The following is a 19,271-nucleotide window of genomic DNA, read 5'->3' as shown; positions in this document are numbered from 1 at the left end:
TCGTTTTGTTTGCTCGGGTAACGGAGAAATCATTCAACCATCCTTTTTCTCTTCCTATTTTGCTTTTTAATTTACCCTTTTATTGTTAAATCATTCTTTTTTTCTTTTAAAATGTAGCGTATACGCATATGAAATTTACAAATATTGTTATTTCTTTTATAGTCCTTATTAGTAATGAATAAATTATTGATGTGTAACAATGATTTTCGTTTTATAACTGTATATGAGGTACATACAGGACATATTGTATAGTTTTCGTTTCATATCATGGAGCATACGGTAAATTTTAAATAAAACTAGTTTAATTTTAAGTTTATTTTCGGAATGCTGCAGTTTTTTTTTTGCCGTCTTCAAAGTGATTGTGCCATTAACTATAAGTTATCGAAAAGATCCAGTAAAAAATAAACGGTAACTTAAGAAATATATAACCTAAAAAATAAAATGTAACCCAAAATAAAAACAAACTTACACTGGTTCTGTTAGTCCTTCTCCTAAAAAAAATACATTTTTGTCGCATTGTTTATTTTACAATCGGGTACTATATACCGGAAACATAAGTCAATTTTAATACAAAAAATGACATTCAAACAGGGGGTTTCGATTGAAATCCCTCAAAGAATACGTTATCTATATACATATGATGCATATATATAGATATTTTAAAGAATATAAATAAATATATATAAACATGAGTCCAAGAAACATTGAAAAGTTCAGAACATTAAACGCAAAAAAAAAATTGTTTTATTAAGCATACAAAGAATAATTAATGAAGCATAGAAACAGTGAAATTGTGAAACAAATCAAAGAACCAACAAGAGTAAGTGGCGAAAACAAATGAAGAATTCTTACGATGCACATCAACCCTAGGGTTGATGATTCACCTCAAATCTCGGAGAACTTACAGTTCTAATATATACAACCGCTTTAGGCACCTTACGTCCTTGTTGTTATCCAGGAAGTTTACCGGGAGCCAGTTCAAATGTCTATTCAGTTTTTTTTTTTATTTTGTATCGAATTGCCGTATCGCCTTTCGAACGGTTGGCAATCCCTGATAATGGTGTATCATAGAATTTTTCGCAAAACACGGCGCTTCCGTTAAATTTCTCAATATTTTGTTCTGAAATCGCTGTACGACTTTGATGTTACTCTCAATTTTCGTGCTCCATAGTTGCGATTCCGTAGGTCCAAATCGGTTTCGGGACCGCTGAGTATAGTAATTGCTTGTTAGGTAATGATAGTTGAGACCTCCTGCCTAACAATCATTGATCACCCCCAAGACAACCGGTCCCCGCCGTTTAGGCCTAACTCGGTCGTCTCAGGGAATCCCTAGCTTGGCCCAATCCAGAGGCCACCAACCGGCAACTCCCTGGATCATAAGGATGTCCGGATTCCCTCTTCTAGGTAGCCAAGACGCCCTTCCTTAGGAGGGCTACGCGTTCCCGTTCCTATCCTACTAGGATCCAGACATGCATTGTGCATGCCATTCTCCTTATTCGTGCCCACTCACACCGCAACGGTCCCTGATTTCATCATCAGAAGCACCCCGACTTCCTCGTTCTTGAATGAAGGCGAGCAGGATTTCGTAGGTAACGAGTCTACCTGGCCCTACACGTCACCACGTTTCGAAAGACAAACAAAATACATACATTATTATAACATTATTTTCAATGAAAGAAAATAAAAATATTTTTAACTAAGTCGGTAGAGGGTACATTCTTGTTACATTTAAATCACAATTTACAGTTCTAAAAATAATTAATAATCCAGAAATTTAAAAAAAATTCTCAACCAAACCCTAGCTAAAAAAGTTAATTTTTTTAATGATTTTTAAAATAATATTCTGTAAATGTTATTTTCCTTTATTAATTTACAACTACTTATTTAAGAATGGCGAAATTACTAAGAAAAAAAAATAGTAATTTCGTGATTCTTAAATATAGGGTGTTAGAAGATTAATTGATGAAATGATTAAAACAAATGTCGTTAAAAAAATTATTACGATGAAATCTGTATAAACGAAACTTCTATAAATCTTAAATATTCTTTAAAAAAATTAGGGGGTTTGGGTTCAAATTCCGGTCACACATGACATTTTTCTAAAGCTATAAAATTTTATTTTGTCCAAAAATAAATTCATAAATTGTAATTTGCCGTCAGAATTTGAGCACGAATAAATTTTATTTTATTTTTTAAAAATAAAGAGTAATTAAATACGCAATAGGATTTATATATTTGCCTATGATAAAAATTAAGCATAAAAATAGAGTTACGTAATAAATAAAACATTAAATGTAAAGATAATCCTGATATTATTACAGTAATTACAATTTCAAAAAAAAGATTCTAAGATTAAACTTCAGAACTTTGAAAATTCAATGATTTTATTACGTTATAAATGTTTTTTTTGTGTTTTTTTTTAATAAATATAGATAATATAGAAAAATAAAGCTTGCAAGAAGGGACAGAAATATGAATAACGATTAATTTTTTTGATGTAGAATTTGTCAGATATGTTTTAACATATTAATGCAATTTAAAGATTTTGGAAATTCCCTCAAATTAGTCTATTCATTGACTCAAGTTTCGTTTGTATTAATGAAGTTGTTTTGCTATTTAATGATTGTGTCAGTTTCAGGAGTAGTTTGTACTCCACTTCATGTCAGATGCCTAACAACGTTTTTGATTATAGCAACTAACAAATGTTAATATATATATATATATATATATATATATATAACGAGTATAATTTCACTAATACCGTTTGTTTGTATAACAAATTTTATACGAAACTATTATCTTCATAATGAAATCTAAATGATGAAAGAAAAAAATTAATGAAAGAATGAAACTGCTCTGGTAAGGGTAAATGAGAATAGAAAGTTTCTTTAGTATAAAGGGAGAAAAAATTGTTTGGGTTTGGTAGCGAGTAGAATTGACTTATTTTAAAAGAATTGATGGTAGAATAAGATTGAAATAAAGGAAAGCGGAAAGAATAAATGAGCTGTAGGAAGTTAAAAAGAAAAAAGAGGTGAAGATTTCAACTGAAAACAGGGAAGATTGAGTGCTGTATAATGAAAGCCTCCGACCGTCAACGGAGGTGACAGGATGTGGATAATGATCACAGTGACGGTTATGATGAAGCATTTCATCAATTAATCTTCTAACAACCGAAATATTTATACCAGATCATTTTTATATGATTTCACATTAGTTAACATATCGATTGAAGAAAAATAAATATGAAATATTGTAAAAAATAACAGGATATTATTATTATTAGAGTTTAAATTGAAATTTATTCGTAAGAATATTATTTAACAACAGTAGAACTTTAAATTTAAAAAAATCCAATAAATACAGAAAGATAGAATTTATTTACATATTTGTAAAAATAAGTTAAAAAAGTTAAAAATATATGAACTAAATAACAAACCTACTTTATTAGCTAAAAAAGGAGCAAGAAAAAAGTTAAATTGTAATATATTATCTCTCTATTGTTTTTTAATTTTTAAATAAAAACAGCTACACATGAATTTAAAGGAACACTTTACATTTAAATGATCTAATAGTTATTTTCTCTTTAGATTGCTCAGTTACTGCAGTTTAAAATATTACGATTACATTCATTTGCTTTTACTTTTAAAATATACTACGGATTAATAAAAACATAGTTTCTGTAAAAGAAAATATTTTAATTTTATTTTAAATAGATTGGTGGAAAAATCATTAAAATTGATTAGTAAATCATTAAAAATGATAAAGCAAGGATTAAAGACTTTTATGGAAGCTGAATTATTATGTTACACAACAGTTATATTGCCTAGTTTGGCATTGTAATTTTAAAAAAAATAAATTGTTACTATTTTTAACAAAAATTGCACATTAATAAACATAGATTTGTGGATTCCTTATTAACAGATTTAATTAACTAAATATCGGTCTATACCCACCGGGTTGGTCTAGTAGTGAACGCATCTTCGCAAATCAGCTGATTTCGAAATCGATAGTTTCAACGTTCAAATTTTAGTAAAGGCAGTTAATTTTATACGGATTTTAATACTAGATCGTGGATACCGGTGTTCTTTGGTGGTTGGGTTTTAATTAACCACACATCTCATAAATGGTCGACCTGAGAATTCACAAGACTACACTTTATTTACATCCATACATATCATCCTTATTCATCCTCTGAACTAATACTTGATGGCGATTTCCGGAGGCTAAACAGGAGAAAAAAAAAAATCGGTCTATATGATTTATGAGTACAATGATCTGACAGGCAGTTTTTATATCATGAAAATATGGTTAAATCTTGAGGTTAAACCTTATTTTTATACTGGTGGCCAAAACAATGGTTACGATACCATGTAAAAATTTCATTTTTAAAATTCAACAGCAGGAGAAAATTTAATTTAAAAAGAAAAAATTAAAGACAAATTATGATTATGTTAAACTCGCTTAAGTAACACCCTATTCTTGTGCAATTAAAAAATACCTTTCGGCATGCCGGAAGGCGGAGGAAGATTTTACCGGTGCTAAGTAGGGGATAAAAAAGATTTCTACCTTAAAGTTAAGAAAAACTTCAAATTTACTCAATACGAAAATGGGTGTATGTGAAAAAAATTTCACATGTTTAGCATACAACAAGCCCCATCTTGCTTCGGACAATTCTAGCAATATTTTGGTCATCCTTTGCCGTACGGTTGGTCATATCAAAAATTGCTTCAGATAAAAGTTTTAGGTAACGTTTAGAGGACTAACGATCACTTTAAACCGAATCGATACTGTTCCTATTAAGGGAGGTATAATTTTTTTTTCTTCGAAACCCCATTTTTTTCCACCCCCTGGTCCAATCGTTGGTGACATCAAAAATTCTTTACTTGCATAAGTTGTAGGCCCTTATCCAAAGTATAGTAGGAACTTTAAACGAATTCGATATTTTACTTAATAAGAAAGTTATAGCTATATTAATTTTTTTCGAAAAAATACACCCCAATGCTTTGATTTTGGCTGTTAATGAACTTAACCGAGATTTAGGGATGAGTTATTTTTAAGGAACAATTTGAAAGTGATTGGCGCAAAATTACGGTAGTTATCGTGTTCAGAAGAACGTGAAATATTTATATATATATATATATATATATATATATACACACACACACACACACACACACACACACACACACAGATAAGAGTGTATATATATATATATAAACTTTTGAGTTGACGGTGGTTTTGGGATCTGGGGGATGTGAAACGCGAAGATATGTAGAAATTTTCCGGAAGTCAAATCATGGTACCCATTACAATAGGTAACTTATGAAATCTTCCTAAAACTGTTGAAAGAAAGATGATTACAAAAATTTCAACAAATAAAAACTCTTGTCGTTCAGAAATAAATGATGTAGTATTCGCTTCGCTCTGGGTAGTATTCTTTATATTAATACGTACTATATTAGTTGTAACTAAAAAGAACACAGGTGCTGCAACAAATTTTTGTTACTTTCCCTTTCAGATAGCGTTATAGCAGAGTTACAGCTCTGTACCAAATTCGTTAGCTTGTAGAGTTGAAGTAAACAAACTGCGCTGCGCGTATAAGTGTTTAGGTAGTCGATTCACAAGCATCTTCTGTAAATCCTGGTGCACATAAAATAAACTACGCGATGTTAATAATCAGTAACACGTGCTATTATATTTTATACAAATTATACATATATTGTAAATTTTAATAAATTCATTATATAGTGACTAATATGAGTAATGATTATTATTTTGCATATAGATCCGGCCGCGTTGTGAATCGGCATAGATTACAAGGGACATGACTCAGTAGAAACATGACGAAATTACTAACACAAACGTAGTGTTTGTTTATTCTTCACTCTACAAGCTAACCGAATACAGTATAGAAGGGAACGTATTGTAAATTGTAATCGGTCCAATTTGGGAATATGCAATTTTCACCGGATTTTGTCGTTTTGATACCTAAGGAATCCAAAAAACCGGATGGAAATATTTCCAGATGTTAATGTTCGAATATGTACGTGTGTTCGGTGTTAGCCTATAAACCACCTTATATTTCCAGAACTACTAGACCGAATTTAACTAAACTTGGTTAGATTACTTCTATATGTGGGACATTGATGCCATTAAATTTTCAACTTAAAAGTCAAGCGGGTGAGGCGCCCCTCACCTCCTTGATCGTATTTATGATTTCTTTCAGATCATATTTTTCTTAGGCGCATTTATTACCAATTAAAAAATAAAAGAATTTTTTACAAAATCGCACCCTCACTAAAAAAAATATTTTTGTTGTCTACTATGTTGTGACATAACAGGTGAGTGGTAGAATTAAATTAATGTTTAAAGTGTAAAAAAGTAACACGGTCTGGCTGGGTCTGGAACTCAATCGCCCGGATGACTCACTATCTGGTACGTTAAGCCTCTTGGCTACAAGAAAAATTTGTTTTATGTAAGTTGTGAAATTATATTAGTTTAGTTATTGCCGACCGTTGACGCTAGTACTGCCACATCCGTGCGAATTAAATACGGTATGCGCGCGCGCCTTAGTTTGAATCATTGAATTAAATAAACGAAAAAAAAAAATATATCGATAATAAAATCATAAATATTCTAAATCAAGTTTTGTGTGAAAGCCGAGCATCAAAAAAAACCCACAGGTGTCAGTTTTTTTATTGTAATTTTTAAAATTTTAGTTCTTCATATGAATGTGAACGTTATGGAATTATTTAGTAATTTGAATATTAATAATTTAATAAATTTAGTTTTAGGAAGAAACGTTTCTTAGAATGGTAACTGTTTGTAAGACATTTATTACTGAAATTTCAAACAATTTTTTCTCACCGTGTAGTAAAGAACCTCTAATATTAGAGTAAATATCAGCTGATTTCGAAGTCGAGATTTCCAACGTTCAACGAACGGACCACGAACGGAACAACGAAGTACTAAATAAGCATATTAAATTACATTCTTTTCAACTATATTTTTTACTCTGCACCTGCTTAATTTTGAAAACTGTCAGTAGTAAATTCAGTTTACACTTGTGTGAAAACAGCTGCAACAGTCATTGATGATGATTAGAGAATAAATGGAAACATTTTGAAGCGAGATCTTTTTTTGTTTTTTTTTTTTTTTACGCGAATAGGCCTTCAAGGTCCACGTAAATATCACTTCATGTAATTTTTTTTTCTTCCAGAAGATTTTCATTATTTCACACTGTTTAGCTCTTCTTTCTTCTGTCCATTCGCCTTTGCTGAGGTTTTCTTTTCACTTACAGGAACCCTTTAATTCAAAAAGTTTCCTTTGTTATTTCTTTCGATCTTTACAGTCATCTTCTTTAACTTTGAACTTTTTGACATTTCCTTTCATCTGTTTAACATATCCACATTGACCTTTATAGTTGTAGAGTTTATTGAAAATCTGTTTATTTAGCCTTGATTGGTTCGTTTGGACCACGTGTCCATAGAATTTTAGTCGTCGTTTTCTTATTGTTATTTCCAGGTCTTCAGTTTTATTGTATTTATCTTTAGTTGATTACAGTCTGTGGCCTTCTTGTGTTCTTCTTGGATCGTAAATTCTTCTTTCTATCTTGAGTAGATTTTCTATTCCAGTTGTATTTTTAATTTCCATGTTATACAAGATGACTGACTGGTCTTACAACTGTGCTACAATGCCTTAATTTTGCATTTGTAGAAAGATCCTTTTTGTTATAAATATTTTTTGTGTAAAAATTTAGTTGTTCTAATTTGGTCTCATTAACTAGTTCAACTTTTCCTTTTGAACTAATATTTCTCCAAGATACTGGTATTTAAAATGGTCCATGATCTTAATGTTGCCATACTTTATTTCTATTATCTTTTTAGGATATTTACCGGAACTTGTGATCATTTTTCTCTTTGAAAAGATCTGCAAGCCTGTTTTTTCCAGGTATTTCTTTAATTTGGTTAATTTAGTTGATTACGTCTTGTTCTGATTTTCTGCAAAAATTTCTAAGTTATTGACAAAAGCTAGGCATTCAGTTTTGACGTACTGATTTTTGTTTCTATTTTCTTGTTTTATTAAAGAAAAAAAGTATAAATTTCAAATTAATATAATCGCATTCATAACAACATAGAAAATAACCAATAAGATACTGTATGTATAGGAATTTAATGACCAGTCAAATTTATTAAAATGTGTGTAGGTAAAAATAAAATATTTTACGTATCGCTTGATTTATTACTCCTTAAGTCTTTAGTTCTTTCCTTAAGATTATTAAATAGCAAAATAACTTATTTTATGTAAAAAGAAAATGATAACAGTATTTAGTGGTAGAATAATTTTAAAAATCATAAACTAAACTAATATAATAAATAGCATTCAAATGCTATATGCACTTTAAGTGCATATAGAATTAGGATCTGGTTGGGATTCCAACTATTGGATAGAGATTGTCGTACGGTTTAGGTCGATATCTCATTGGAACCAGTAAGCTGTGTACATTGTATTGTTATTTTAGCGTTAAGTTAAATGGCACCTCCAAGGCAATTTGACACGATTACAGGAATGTGATGAATATTAATTAGATGAAACTATTTGTGCCAGATATTTAGTCGTATAGTATAAAACGACATCAGATTTAATTCTGTATTATATTACTATATTATGCGTAAGTTATTATTTTTTTTTAGATAACAATATGACCTTATTATATTATTATTTACTGAGCTATAAAAGAAGGGAAAATTTGATTTATACACGATTTTAATCTTTACGTTAACATGAGTTTCAGCCTTCTTTTATCGTAAATGCAATATTGCGAGTATAATTTATAAGAAACAAGGAAAGCGAAAATTGTGTAATAAACATATTTATACAACTACTTTTTTATTAAATCCGCAATATTTTTTTTAATATATTTTATATTATATACTTTGCCATATTTTTGTAAGTTATGTAAATTAAAGAAAAAAAAATATATACATAAATATAATTATTACATTAACATACGACGTAAAAAAGGTCATTTATCTTCCCTCGTTTTTTACATAGAGGGTGGCTCTCGAATGATCCAACATTTGTTTTGGCAATAATTGTTTACGTTAGTAATAATTATTAATGTGTTTTATGTTGGTAGAATTATTAGCAGTTCATGAATATTAGTTTCATCTATTTTCGATTGCGGTGTTTGTATATCGTTCCAAGATGGCTGAAAAGGAAGAAAGGTTGACGCGCTGTTTTTAATTAAACGAAAAGCGTGGTGCTTACACAAAGACAATTTCGTGCACATTTTCAAACTCAGTCGTTACCCTCATATAAAACAATACGCAGACTTTACGAAAAATGTAATAGTGATGATTCAGTATTTGAGAGTAACAGTGAACGGGTAAGGTCCACTCGTGCTTCATGAAAAGGTGCTTCACGCTCCAAGAATTACAGTACGGGCTGCTGTCTCATGTCATGGGGTAATTTTTTTTTAGACAGACAGTGAACGGTGAACGTTATCTTAATATGGTGCGAAATCATTTTGTTCCTCAGCTTCTTGTAAAAGGGGTTCAATTAGAAAACGTGTGATTTATGCAGGATGGAGCCAGAACACACACAATTAACGTTCTTTTAGACTTTCTGCATGAAAATCTTTTGCAAATGGCATTTCAATCCAATCTCCAAATCGTTTGAGTGGATAGAACTGGCCCCCGAACTCTTTTGAATCTTGTGATTTTTTTCATTGGAGATTTCTAAAAGAAAATAATTTTTCCTATTTTCGTACAGTGATGGAAGTGCGAGTACTAATCATTGAGGTGTGCAACGAGATAACCGAGGAAATGTATCGTCTAGTTATTAAAAATAGGAGTTCATGTTGAAGAAATTGCTAGATGAGATGGTGTTCATATTGAACATGTGATAAGAAAAATATAATCTCCATGTATATAGCAAACAAGTATTTTACTTTTCTGTATTGGGATTAAAATAAATATTTTTTAAAAAAAACAAATGTTGGCTCATTTCGTGCGCCACTTTGTATTTATGCGCAATACTTACTCTCTATTCGTAATTGTATATGTACGTATTTTCATTAAAAATTATTAAAACAAATTCAAATAAATATTAAAGTAACTTAAAGTTATTTGTATATTTAATTATTCAGTGATATAAAATAATATATGTGTAGATTTATTGTGTGATAAATTATTTAGGTCATTTATTTTAAATCTGGAGACTTCCATAATAATACTGTACCAATCAGAGCCATTATAATTTTTGTGAAATATTATATGATGTTTAATAAAGCCAACTAACACGAAAGAAGTTTTAAAAATTTAACTCAAGCACTATCGGCTTTCAACCAAAAATCATGAATAACTAATACACATTTTATTCATTAAGACATTTATTTAAACGTTATTCTATATCAAATCTTTTAATAAATAAAATAATTACTAAAAAACAAAAAACCTGACTACAATTGCACACATCTACCAAGAATAATTATGAAAAAAGAATAAAAAATAGTTAAGAAAATTTTTCTTTCAGGCATTTTTTCTCAATGCATCCTGACTCTCTTTGGGAAAGTCGCCCACCTTGTGATGATCCAGGTCATCACACTACCTCCTCTGTTCACAGCCCTGATGGGCTACACCGGAGGTCGCCGTTTAGATCCTCTAAACTTAATAACACAACACAATGAATCATCCGTTTGGCCGCTATCAGGATGCCACCGATGCAGATATTCCCTCGGCAGGCATTGCCATCAGTATATTTACACAAATTACTATCGCCTTCGTATGGCCTCTTCCAACCACGACTACCTACCACTTACCATAACTTATAGCGGGTGGCTAGCTGCACATTGCGTACGGGAGAGACAGAATGATAGGACGGGTGGAACAGCTATATAGTCATTTCTTTACGATAACATCTCGTATAGCTCCATATACTTAGATAGTATGCAGTACATTGTCAGATTTCAGGATAGTTAATAGCGCAGTAATTCGGCCGTCACCTTATGTGCACAGTAATATGCCGCCCGCTATACAACCCTCAAATATCAGATTAACCGGTACGCGGAAGCGCGATTTCCGCGCCTTTCTGTAACATCGAAGGTATCAAACAAAAACTCTTTCTATATCTAACTTCAGTTAGACTATGCACTCAAATCATTACTTGATTGAATCTATAAACAATAAAACATCTATTCTCATACTAAAAAAAACAAGTGCTGATCACAACAGTAAATTATTCAGCGATATAAATTTAGTATTACTTCGACATTTTGTGTTGTATTCGGGTACCTATTAGTCTTAAAAAAGTGGAGTCCATTAAAGTCACCGTTTCGTTTAGCCTACATAGGCACCCGACTAAAATATAAAATCTAAAAGTCATATTAAATTACACAACGTTAAGTTACTGTAACCTGAAAAGATTCCTGTAAGAAAAGAAAAAAATGTTTAATAATTTTTTGTTCGTTTTCATAATTAGGGGACAGATCCTCCAGGTTAGACGGTCGGGTGAGCGAAGTGAGCCCTAACCGGCTATTTCATAATTATTTTAGGTAGATATGTACAATTAGTAGTCTGGTTTTATGTTCTATAACAATTGTTGTTTCCATAACAATATCTTTCAATATACTCATTATCTACTGTAGATAAGTAAGATATTGGTAATTTAAATTTTTGTTTATTAGAAAGGTTGTGTTACTTAAATAGAAATTTTAATGTTAATGAATAATAATGTAACACATGTATGTACATTGCTCAGGCGGGAACCTAGCAGCAATGCATGTCTGCTTCCTTTTGCTGAACAAATGTTTCGTTTATATCTAAAGAACGATTAATATTTCTAAAAAATCACAAGAGTCAAAACGTATTTCTTTTTATCGTTTTTAGAAATAACATTATTAAAATTTGAAAATAGAGTAATTTTTTAATTTTGTGCCACAGTTTAGCACCCTCCTCTATTAGGTAAAGACAATTTAATGTTACGTCGAAACCTGATACTACCTAAAATTTGATTGTAGATGGTTAGATCTGTGAAGCTACAGAAGGGAACAAACATACATAACAGATGAACACATTACCACTTCTCCTATGTACGCTTCGGGTAAAAAGGGCGTAAAATTTGAATAAGGAGTCATAAACAGGCATTCGATTTTTTTTTTGAATACCTGATGATGTGGAAGTTGAATGAACCCAAGTTGGTTTATTTTTAAATTTTATAGAAATGTCGGTTGTTTTTGGCATAGCATTATATTTAATTTAAATAAATTGTTGGATTTATGTAACGAAAATTTATCTTTCATGTAATTTAAATTTTAAAATGATCTGTGTAGAGGTTTTTATGTAAATTAAACTTATTACATTTGCCAAGAGATGTTGGTATCCTTTATAATGTGGTAAAACAAATTGACATTACTACTTATTCATAACACAAATTTACTTACTTAATTCTGTAAACGCTCGATTCGTTCTGAACTCAAGGGAATTTCTTAGTTTACCCGAAGCTCAGAGTGACTTCAATAATGCAGGGTGACTACAAACATTAGTTTCTGGATTTACAGAGGTTTACGGGATTTCGTAAGTGGACGAAAGAATCGTGGTGGAATATTCATATCCCTTGTCATTTACTGATTTTGTATTATGTATTACGGTGATGGTTTATGATAAATACCTAAAAGTAGACTGTCTAAGGAAGTTAACAGTCAATTTCCAAACACTTTTCAAGGTTCAATTTATTTTCAAGGATTTTTTTAGAATAAAATAAATAATTCCTATTCTGTGGCCGATTCATTCATATCTTCAATTCGAAAAATCCATAAAATTATATTTTCATAAATATATAATTTTTTCTATCTTTATACTTTTTATCAAGCCGTGATATCTTCGGAAGTATTGATGAGAAAATTTTGTTTTACAATTTTTTAAATCTATTATTACACGGTTGACTGCGGAGAAGAACCTAACGGTGCCAGATTGCTTTTAGTTATAAAAAGATATATATTATCTTCACGTTTTAACATAGTGTGGTTATCTGAAAGGAATTTACTGCGTTTAAATGAAAATATTTCGTAGAGAAAGTATGAACAAAAATTGTTGGAGAAGTTACCTGAAAAAGGTAACTGAAAATTTAACAAAATATAATAAATAATTAAATTCACAATAAAACTAAGATTTTTGCTTAACCAATTTACTTTTTTCTTAATGAAAAGAAACTCACATTTTCTTCATTATCTAACTATGTCACAACTACGTAAGAATGTTTTTATAAGTACAAATTTTTTTGGATAAAATTCAAATTACAATTTTTCTAAATCATATTTACTTAATTTACTTTACGACGACGTGACATTTTCTTTAGTTTCTTTTTCCGAGTAGTTTCATATAACATTCAAAATTTCAAACAATTTTGTTTTTTTTTTCTTTTTGGTTACGATTTTTTTTTAAACTTAGTTGATAAAAAAATAACATATACGCATTCCTGTTTCTGATGATCGGATGAAACTGGGTGAACTAGCCTACAAATATACACTGAACACGGTTCATGTACTTCCAACGCACAACTTTGTCGCTCTAATAACTAGTTTTAACTGATTTTATAACGGGTGATTCAAAAAGGACTCAAAAATTTTTAAAGCATATAAAAGTTTACTGCATAATTTAAAGATTCGGTTGAGGTCTCATTTCATACAAAAACACATCAAATTTGTCACCCCATTCACACTGGTTTGATGTGGCTTCCATTTGCAATGCTACATACATCCCGCCTGAAGTATATTTCATTCCAGACTGTAGCCAGCAAGTCGGGCGTACCTCTGCAGTTGCGGCGTTGATTCAAAGGCTTAACAACAGTCTCGACAATATCAGCAGGTAGTGTATAAACCGATCTTTAAACAAATCGCACAAGAAAGAATCTAGCGTGATCAAATCTGGGAAGCAAGTTTGTCGTGCAGTTGAATTTTCATGACCAATCCACTGACCTGGGAATCGAGTATCAAGAAAGTCCCGGTCTTCTAGGCGGTAGTGAAGTGAATGTTGATAGTAATCTCGGTCATTATCGTCTAACTGAGGAATTAGAAAATTTAGAAGCACGTCCAGATACACAATACCATTTATGGTTGCCTCCTGGAAGTCGAACGGGTCGTAGACTTATATTCTTAGGGCATAAAAAATATTGACCTTAAGGTTATCGCAAATGTGCTAAAAATTTTCTTGAGGTTTTTTGCTACCCCATATTTCGCAATTAAGGATGTTCACCTTACCAGTAATTTTTAACGTTGACTCATCACTAAAAATTACATTGTCTAAAAATGTAACGTTGCCTACAATTCTATCCACATTTCCACACAAAACTCCAGCCGAGCAACTGTAATGTGTTGTCGTCAACTGTAATGTGTTGAACCATAGTTTGTATAGCTTAAAGTGCAATACTTAATACGCCCAAACAGTAGTTTGTTTTTTTTTTGTTTTTAACTTCCGGTATTGCTTCAGAGGATGAGCTGAATGATTTATAGCGTGAGTGAAAATGCCATGCCTGACCAAGCTTCATTCGGAGGTCGCGGGTTCAAATCCCGGTCAGGCGTGGCATTTTCACACACGCTACAAATCATTCGTTTCTTCGTCTAAAGCAATACCTAACGGTAGTCCTGGAAGTTAAACAACTAAAAAAACAAAAAAAAAAAAACAGTCGTTTGTGGAATGCCAGTCTCAGGTGAAGCACTTCGAGTTGATTTCTTCGGATTACGTGCAAAGCGTTTTCTGAGTTGTTCCACAGTAGCTTCAAAGAGGCGTGGGTGTCCTGGTGATTTTTAACATAACAACCTGTCTCTACGAAATTTTAGTGCCAAGAGTAAATTGTGCTCCTGTTATGAGGCTCCCTAACGTAATCTCTACGAAAATTACGTTGAACTGCAGTTTCTGACTGAAAATCGTGAAACCAAAACACACAACGATCACGTTCCTCACCAATAAATATATCAATTTTTAACAATACTGGTGAGAGCACTGGTGGCCGAATTCGGCACTAATGAACTACGCGATAACTATGGATTGAGGACGCAATCGAATCTGTTATCTAAAAGTTATCTAAATAAATATTTTTATATGGTTTAAAAGTTGGGAAATCCTTTTTTAATCACACGGACATTATGTATTTTAAATAATTCTGATTACAAGGTTTATAAATATTTTTTTTTTATACAGTTTATAATTATGAGTAGGCTACAGAACAGTATTAATTTTTACAATCCAAACCAACAAGATGAATGTGTATTATGTTAACGCTCAAAGTTTTCTGTGCTTACTAGAAAATACCTATAAATAAAAAGAAAAACGTACTAAAAATCAATATTAAGAAACATATTAAAGAGAAAACCAGACAATCGTTTGTTCGTTCGGTTCCAAAACATTTTATTTATTATCTCTACCAGCATAAATCAACTCTGTTCTCAACAACTATTAACTCAGTACTAGAGCGTGATATTGGCCAGGACTTAATCTCCCACTCTATTTGTTCATGTTATTGAAGTAGTATAGGAAACACTCAAGTATTGCTCAGTCGATCGCTTCTGTCCTTTGAATAGGGATCGTTTCCCATAATAGAAGGCAAGTGGGCAGCAAGCGTCTACAAGTGTTAACAAACATTCCCGAGTAACCCTACTACATTGATTATCTATACTCTTAAAATTTATTCGTTTCTATTTCTTCATTTCTGCAATATATTTCTGAATATACAAATATATTATAACTTTATAGTGTTATATTTATATTTTATTTAGAACCTCTTTTCAATTATATAAAATAATTTGTCCTAATATGTTTAAGATATTTTACAAAATTAATTATTTTTACTTGACTATGCGAGGAAAATAATATTGTATAGCATGATACTTTTTGCCCTTTTTTATAATAAAAAAAGATTTCACTGAAATAAGAATTAAAATATTTTATCTAGTTGTTTTTATATCACTATATACAAACAAAATGGTGGATTTTAGAAGTATAATTTTCAAACAAAAAATATTATATTTTGATTTGAAAATAAAAATATTTTAATGTATCATCATGGGTGTGAAAGAAAATTTCAATCATATATGTAACGTTGGTTTCCATAATGTTTAATAGATTAAAACATTTTAACTATATCAACTTCACAGAAGCACTTTTAGTAGTTGTTTCTTTTCATCTTTATATCCTATATTTTTGATATTTGAAACCCTATATTTTTTTAATTCTCATATTTTTTTTTAAACAGACGTTTGATGGTAAAAAAAATCAGCTTGACTAAGCGCACGTGAAAGTTTTTATATATATATATCTGTGTGAAATGTATAGATAGAAAGAAGTTGTACGCATATCTGCTAATGAGTAGGGGTGAGTAGGTGTGTGTGCTGGCTTTTTAGTGTGTGGAGTAGGAACTAAGTATGATTATTACATGATAAAATTTATGGTTACATTCATCTTGCATTAGAAAATTAATTATGCAGTTAAGTTTTTAATAAAATTTCTTTGTAAAATATATGTATATATATATATATATATATATATATATATATATTAAAACTAGTCCTTGTATTTAAAAAAAATGATTACCTATTAAAATAAAATATGATAATTCATTTACGTTTTTTAGGTAAATATTTATTCATAAAAAAGAATTCAAACTTTTTATAATACGATATATATTCTGTTTAACATAAAGAAAATTTAAAAATTTGATTTAAAACTCTCAAAATATAGTCAAACCTCTCTAATTCGAATCTCAAGGGATACATTTTTTTTCGATTTAGGGAGTTTTCTATTTAGAGAGGTAAAATAATGGATCTCAAAAGTTGTACAGAAAAATTTGATAATTAATTAAAATTTTATGTTAATCTATAATAATGTAATATAGTACTAAGCTACGTAATAGAAGAAAAAAAAATGTGTATAGTATTTTGTAAAAATTAAAAAAAAAATGAATTAAAGCACAATGCCTTTAATTATTTCTTGAAAAAGATGTAATTATTTTTTTTTAGTTTTCTTTTAGCAGATTTGAAAATCAAGGGCATTATTAATCTTCACTAATGTACTAAATACACCATCTTGTACTTTGTTTGAACTTTCGAACAATATTCGAATGTTATTTATTGCTTATTTTGCGTCTTTTGTTGTAATTGTAATTTCTACTTGTTCCGTTTCGTCTTCTTTATCGGAATCCTTATCGATGGTTGAAATTGACACAGACCTAAGTTAGAAGGACAATTAACAATATTTCTGGGCAGAAATTCCTTCACGCTTTGTCATCGAAACATACAGCCTGTACATTTATGTGGTGTTGTTTTATGTTATGTTACAACACAGTTATACACGTTTTTCTGCCACCTTCAATATCTGCTATAATTTCCCGCATAACTTTTTTTCTGTAGAGAGTTTCAACTACTCCGGCGACCGGCGATGGAAATAAACAAGTAGGAAGTTGATCGATATTAAGCATGCACTACCGAATAAAATTCACAGTCCACACTAACGATCGCCATACACTATTAAAGTGAATTTGCTGCTATCTATACTTCTTTGAAAATCGTGTACATTATGTAAAAATTCTTTCCTGAAGAAATTTACAAAAACGTTTTTATCAAAGAAATAATATGTATATAAAGTCCTTGAAAATTTCGAATGAAGCAGGCGATTTAATTCGATTTAAAGAAAATATTTCAAGGTAACAAAGTAAATTTTCGATTTATGGAGTTATTCGAATTAAAGAAATTCGATTTACGGAGATTTGACTGTACCTTTTTTTAGTTGCAATTATTTCAATGAAAATTAGAATTTTAAAATTTGGTCTTTTATTTCATGCTAAAAGTATTACTGAGCTGGTAATTATATATTATATTACTCAGTTATAAAACTACAATAATGATTAAAGGAAAACATATCTGTGTTAATAATTCTTTAACATTTATTTACTTTAGCTATTGCATTTCTATCAGTTAATAAATTTGTAGGACGTTGCATAAACTTTATTAATTTTATCTTAGACTTTTATGAAAATAATCTCATCTCTTGTGAACCTTATGTAACTTATATTGTCCTGAGGACAACCGGAATCTTTTAACGCTTTACAACCTTTGTCTTTTCCTTACATCCAGGTAAGGGAATTTGTTAAATTCCCTTAAAATTTAATCTCTTGCCTTTGAATTTTTACCTTTACTATATTATTAATCAAGTGATCGGTCCTTAATACATAAATAATATTCACAAATATACTATTCCAATATTAATTTTTCAGGAAAAAAGCTTTTAATTTACTTTGTTTACTTATAATTTAAATTAAAGTAATTTTTTTTAACTAATCGTATAGGAAAAAATCTTAATGTGCGTTACCTATGGGAAATGTGGAAGATGAACTTCCATGTATTTAGCATCAGGTGATAAAATAGCGAAGTATCATGTTTTTTCTCATTAATTCTCATAACGTTAAAATTTACTGCAATGCTTGGCGGGTGTCCAAGTCTGATTTAATTTTGTTGCTTTTTTATTAATAAACTCCTCTTGCTATTTGTGTATGTGTGTGTGTGTATGTGTGTGTGTGTGTGTGTGCGTGTTTTGTGAAATAAGGTGTTTTATTCTTTTGTAAAAAAGTAACTTTGGTAATTTAAAAGAAAAATAAACAGTACTCTTTGTGGAAATCTTAATTAGTTAAACTAATAAATTGATATTAATTATTTAAACATCATGTTTAAATATTTTAATTGAAACATTGATAATTTTCTTTGTTTAACTTTGGTTTTATCTGGAAAAATACTAAAAAATATTAATCTCATTAAATTTAACAGAGTAAATGCTAATCCTTTAGAGTATTATACTAATTACTATTTTTAAATAATTGAGTTTTTACTTTCTTTTCATTCTTTTTCTTTCTTTGGTGATTTAAGGCAGGAGAAGACTTAAATATAGATAAGAAAAATCAGTAAACGTATAAAACACATATTTACTAGCCGGGCCCAGGTGAATCCTGGAGCCGATTTGGGACCTCTGGAGCCTCCCGGAGGCATGGGGCTTACCCCAGAATTACAGAGCACGCTTCGCTCGCCATTCCAGTTTAGCCAGAAGACTCCGCCCGTGGTCCCTCGCAGTGTTAAATTACTTCATAGTTATGAATTTTAATTATTCAGGCTTTATAGAAACCTGAAAAAGAAACTAAATTACAAAAGACAGAATAGTAGTAACTAATGCAACTAAAATACACACACTGTTGACGACAAAAAATTCATAACTTATTTCTGTTGATTATTG

Source organism: Lycorma delicatula, chromosome 2, assembly GCF_047948215.1.
Source record: "Lycorma delicatula isolate Av1 chromosome 2, ASM4794821v1, whole genome shotgun sequence".
Lineage (NCBI taxonomy): Eukaryota > Metazoa > Arthropoda > Insecta > Hemiptera > Fulgoridae > Lycorma > Lycorma delicatula.
The sequence above is the reverse complement of the archived record's forward strand: the minus strand, read 5'-3'. Positions refer to the sequence as shown.